The sequence below is a fragment of the Orycteropus afer genome, unplaced genomic scaffold, assembly GCF_000298275.1.
Source record: "Orycteropus afer afer isolate SDZICR_OR568_19922 unplaced genomic scaffold, OryAfe1.0 scaffold00068, whole genome shotgun sequence".
In the NCBI taxonomy this organism is placed as follows: domain Eukaryota; kingdom Metazoa; phylum Chordata; class Mammalia; order Tubulidentata; family Orycteropodidae; genus Orycteropus; species Orycteropus afer.
The window spans coordinates 11,091,921-11,098,048 of record NW_006921655.1 but is presented as its reverse complement, the minus strand read 5'-3'; positions in this window follow the sequence as shown (position 1 = coordinate 11,098,048).

The window sequence follows — 6,128 nt, the reverse complement described above, 5'->3', positions numbered from 1 at the left end:
ATGACATTGACTACAATTTACCACAATGCAGCAGCTCCCCTCCCACTTCCTCCCAATAGTTACTTCTTCCCTGTGTCCATCCCTCCATGCACTCCTGCCCCCTGAGCTGTCTCTCTGTGCATAAACAGGCCTTCTTTTTCTCATGATTGTTCTCTGCAAGGAGTGTATCTACCTCAGGTAAATGTTCAAATCATACGCCTGTCTTTTGTTTGGCTGGAAACCACAGGTGTGGGTTCCATTCCAGACCTGAAGGGCAGCTAGGGGCCATAGTCTCAGTGGTTCCACCACGCTTTATCAGACCAGCAAACCTGGTCTCCCCCATCCCCATTTTTTTTTCCCCTAATGATTTTGAGTTTTGTTCCAAATTGTTCTCCCACTCTATCCAGTATCTCCTACATAGATCCCACTCTGAGTGGTTGACAGTGGTAGCTGGGAACCATCTAGTTCTTCTGGTCTTATAGTAGTATAGGCTGAGGATCACATGGTGTACCAGTCACTAGGACTAATTGTTTCCAAGGATCTTTGGTTTTCTTCATTCTTCTTTGCTCTGGACAAGGAGAGACCCCACAGTTGCATCTATATGGCTGCTTGTAAGCTTTTAAGATCCCAGTCACTACTCGCCAAAGTAGGAGGTAGAACAATGGTTTGTGTAGTATGTTATGCCAATTGAGCTTGATGGCCCCTGCAACTATGGTCTCGAGCCCACAGGTTCAACTACTTGGTCCCTCTGGGTAGTGGGCTGTGACCCAGAAGTGACTACAACCTTGTCCCTTGTCAGCTCTACTATACACCTGGGAATTCTTACAGATCATACAATACACTTGTAGAACCACTGTCTGCCAAGCCTATAACATGGTCTTGGGTACACTCCCTGCTGCATAGATATACCTAATAGTTCAGCCTGTCCACTCATCTGTCCACCCATATACCCATGTTTGCCTTCACTGACAACGCAGTACTGTATGTGCAAAAGGGCTCATCTTTGTTGTCTGTACCTCCCATATAGCTCTCTCTGTCTTCCTCTTCCTCAATGCCACCATGTTGATCACTCACATTTGGTACATTGCCCTTCTCTTCACCCAAATCAATACTTATCTCTACCTATCTAACAGTGTTCCCTCCTCTCCCCTCCCACCCCTGGTAACCAACAAAGAAAATTTCCTTTCATAGATAAACCTTTCCTTGACTTTTATAATAATGGACTAATACAGTATTTGTCTTCTGTGATTGACTTATTTCACTCAGCAAAATGTCTTCCAAATTCATCCATGTTATGCGGTGTTCTGCAGATTCTACATTATTCTTTAAGGTTGCATAGTATTCCATTGTGTGCATGTACCATAGTTTGGTTATCCATTTCTCAGCTGATGGACACCTGGGTTGTTTCCATCTTTTGTCCATGCCTGACTTCTAAATCAGTGTCCACCAGAGCATCCAAACTCACTGCCATCAAGTGGATTCTGATTCACAACAATGGTATAGGACAAAGTAGAAATGCCACATAGAGTGTCCAAGGCAGTAAATTTTTCTGGAAGCAGTCTGTCTCCCATGGAGCGGCTGGTGGGTTCAAACCATTGACCTTTTGGTTAGCAGCTGAATGCTTTAACCACTATACCACCAGAGCATATTACCCCTCAAAAAACAGCATTTGTTGTTGTTGTTGTTGTTATGTGCCGTCGAGTCGGCCCCGACTCATAGCGACCCCTCCTTGGGTTTCCGAGGCAGTTATCACTACGGAAGTAGGATTGCCCAACCTTCCTCAGCATAAGACACCATAATTCAATTTCTCCTCACAGTCTATACTTACACCAAAGAAAAGTAGCCCAGTGTAGAACAATACATTTTCTTTGAAATATACACACGAGAAATGTATGCATATGCCCTTTGAAAGACATATGTAAGCATGGTCACAGCTTCATTCACTAGCTGAAATTTAGGAACAATTCAAATTCTCATCAATACTAAAATGGATAATATACATTACATCCATACATATACACAGAATGATATACATAATGAACTACTCATGAACAGAATGTTGAGCATAACAAACTGAAAGAATCACAATCTACGCTTCCCTTTATATCAACTTCAAGAACAGGGAAGCCTAATCAATGGTGACAGAAGTCAATATAATGGTTGACTCTCTAGGGCTTCAAAGAAGTTCTTCCTGGTTTAGTCATGGCCAAGGAGTGAAACCAGAACAGACCTGAATTTTTTAAATTTGAATGAAACATAATGATAACTGTTATGGAAAAAAGTATGGGTTGAAGCCCTGCTAGAAAGTTCATCTTCCTCTTAGTAAAGGAAGGGCACATAGGGCAGCCTATGTGTTGCATAGAGAAATCAAATCTCTTGCCCAACAGATTTTGAGCAGAGTCAGAAACAGTGGTGCCCTGTTCAATGATGGCAGCTGACCAAATGTGTGTCACTCTCCAAAGTCCCACCAATAATACAGTCTCACACATCAGGATCCTGAAAGGGCTCACTATGCCTCTTCAGAATCTCTCATTCCAGGGCTCTGATCTGTCATTTTTCCCATTTGGCTATCATTCCAGATCGTACAGATTTTCAAAATTCATGTCTGTTCCCATTTAGCTTTGTCAGCCATGACAGAAGCAGTTCGAGCTGGTTGAAAGCCCTGGGATAAACCAACCAAAACCAGTTGCTGAGTTGATTCCAACTCATGGAGACCTCATGTGTGTCACAGTAGAACTGTGTACCATAAGGTTTTCAGTGGTTAAGTTATTGGAAATAGAGGTCAGGCCTTTCTGTCAAGGCACCACTGGGTAGACTAAAACTGCAAACCTTTCAGCTACTAGCCAAGTGTGTTAACCATTTGCATCGCTCAGGGACTCTCAACTCTAGGAAAGGGAAAAATAATGACTGGGAAGGAGCACAAAGGAGCTTTCTAAGGGTAATGAAAACACTTATCTTTATCTAGTTCATTGGTAATGGATGTATCCATGTGTAAAAATTCATCAATTTGTATGTACACTTAAGATTTATGCACCTTTTAACATATCACACAAAAACATTGCTCTACATCCTACTTTGGTGAGTAGCAACTGGCATCTTAAAAGCTTGCAAACAGGCATCTAAGATGCAATAATTGGTCTCTCCTTGCCTGGAGCAAAGAAGAATGACAAAAATCAAGACGCATGGAAACACTTAGTCCAATGGACTAGAGGACCATGGAAAACTCAGCCTACATGACCCTGTGACCAGAACTAGATGGTGTCCAACTCCCACTGTCAACTATTTAGAGAGTGCTCAGTGTAGGACATCCCATATGGAGTGGAAGAAAAATATGAAAAACTCCTTAAAAATCATAACAAAGACCAGGTTGACTGATCTTATAGCGACTGGTGAAACCCTTGATATTATGGCCCATAGTTACCCTTAGACCTGGAATTGAACTCACTCCATGACTTCTAGCCAGACAGTAGGTTTATAAGTTGAACATATGTACCAGATACGTATACCTCCTAGAACAATCAACCATGGGAGATCAGAAGGGCAGTATTTACATAGGAAGACAGCTCAGAGGGCGGGAATGCATGAGAAAGAAAGACGTAGGGAAAAGGCAGCCAGAGGGAGGACTGTTGCATTGTGGAAATTGCAATCAATGTCATGAAACAAAAAGCGTATGAACTGCTGGAAGGAAAATGAGTTTGCTCTGTAAACTTTCACCCAAATCACAATTAAAAAAAAAAAAAAAGGTAAACCAAGAAAGTTTCAGGGAACAAATTAGAAATTTCACTGGTGATTATGAATTGAACTGTGTCCCAAAAAAGTGTGTTGTAAATCCTAACCTTTATGCTTGTGGTTATAATCCCATTTGGGAATGTGTTGCCTTTGTTATGTTAATGAGACATGGTTAGTATAGGATATGTCTTGAGTCAATCTCTTACGAAATATAAAGAGAACAGATTAAGATAAACTAAAAAGCAGAGATAGGGGAAGATAGATGCTAAGTCACATGAAGATCACCAAGGAACCAGGAAGCACAAGCTGAAGAGACAAGGTCCTTCCCCAAAATCTGACAGATAGAAGAAGCCTTCCCCTAGAATTGGAGCCATGCATTCCAACTTCTAGACTCCTTAACTGTGAGAAAATAATTTTTTTAGTTAAAGCTAATATATATATATATATATATATATATATACACACACACACACATACATACATGCACATACATACCTTTTTGCACATACTTTATGAAAACTAAGGTGCACCTAAGCCAGACAATGAACAAGGAAGACCAAAGAAGAGTTGATGCTTTTGAGTTGTGGTGTTGGTGAAGAATACTGAAAATACCATGGACTGCCAGAAAAACAAACAAATCTGTCCTGGAAGAAATGCTGCCAGAATGCTCCTTGGAAACGAGAATAGCCAGACTTGGCCAGACACCTACTTTGGTCATGTTGTCAGAAGGGACCATTTCCTGGAGAAGGATTTCATGCTCGATAAAGTGGAGGGTCAGTGAACAAGGGGAGGGCCCCTCAACAAGATGGACTGACACAGTGGCTGTAACGATGGGCTCAGGTATAGCAAGGATCATGAGGCTAGCATAGGACCAGGCAGTATTTTGTTCTGTTGTACACAGGATAGCTAAGAGTTGGAGCCAATTCAAGGGCACCTAATGACAACAACAACATGTCTCAATTAAAATGATTTATTGGTTCCAGTTTTGTCTGGTCACATAATAGACATATACTTTTTTGGTCTGGTCTGTATATTTTCCTTTTGCAACTCTCCCTCACCCACTCCATGAGGTCTCCTTACATGCATATACATTTCAAGGTATATACCTTTCCCAGGGAGGAGCAAGTAACTTAGGCTGGATCCCCAGAACAATCCATACCTATAAACACAGTGCTTAGTTCATGGGTAGGCACATGACCTACACAGGACCACTACGAGTCCTTTTCAGGAATTAATATGGATGCTAGGGGAGAGAGGGTCACACTCTTTTTTCCAGGATATATAGCTGTGCTCTGGTAGTATAGTGCCTAAGGCACTTGACTGCTAACCAGAAGGCTGATGGGTTTGAACCACTCCTCGGAAGGAAGGTTGGGCAATCCTACTTCTGTAGTGATACTGCCTCGGAAACCCAAGGAGGGGTCGCTATGAGTCGGGGCCGACTCGACGGCATATAACAACAACAACAAAATAGCTGTGCTGTGAAGATGCCCTAGAGCCATTATGGGCCCCTTTGGTACCACAGAGAACACTTGTCTGAAAACGAAGCAGAAGACAGCACAACCATGCAAGGGAAGCAGAGCACTGACCTAATGACATGGTTTAAATCTTTCGACAAACTATGTCTGAAGCCAGCACCATCACTTGGACTATCCAGTTACATTAGCAAATAAGTTTCCCTCTAAGCAAATGTATTTGAGTTGGGTTTCTGACACTTGCTACTGAATGAAACCAACCTGTTGTAAACGAACTGATTCCAATTCATGGTGACCTCATGTGTTAGTGTAGAACTATGTGCCACACAATTTTCAATGGTTGCTTTTTTGGAAACTGATCACCAGGATTTTTGGGGGGCACTTCTGGATGGACTCAAACCTCCAGCCTTTCAGTTAGAAGCTTAGTGTATCACCGCTTACATCACCCAGGGTCTCCTGCTACTGAATGACCTTGTTAAGTATATATTACTACTACTTATAGGACTTACTTAAGTATTAGAAAAGCACCAGTCAGTTTATCAAGTGAGTTTATCAAGTCAGTTATCAAGGTAATTTATCATTTACAGTCAGTGCTCTAAGTTTATCAATTGAAAGTTTACAGTCAGTTTATCAAGCACACCTGCACACATAAATTATGTTCTCTGTCAGAAAAATTTATTGAACACTTACTATAACCAAAAAAAAAAACCTAAACTAAATCTACTGCCATCCAGTTGATTCCAACTCACAGCGACCCCTAGGACAGAGGAGAACTGTACCATAGGGTTTTCCAAGTCCATGAATCTTTTCAGAAGCAGACTGCCTAATCTTTTTCCCACAGAGTACCTGGTGGGTTCAATCCCCCGACCTTTTTTTTTTTTTTTTTTTGTGATTTGGGTGAAGATTTACAGAGCAAATTCACTTTCCATAAAGCAGTTCACATACACT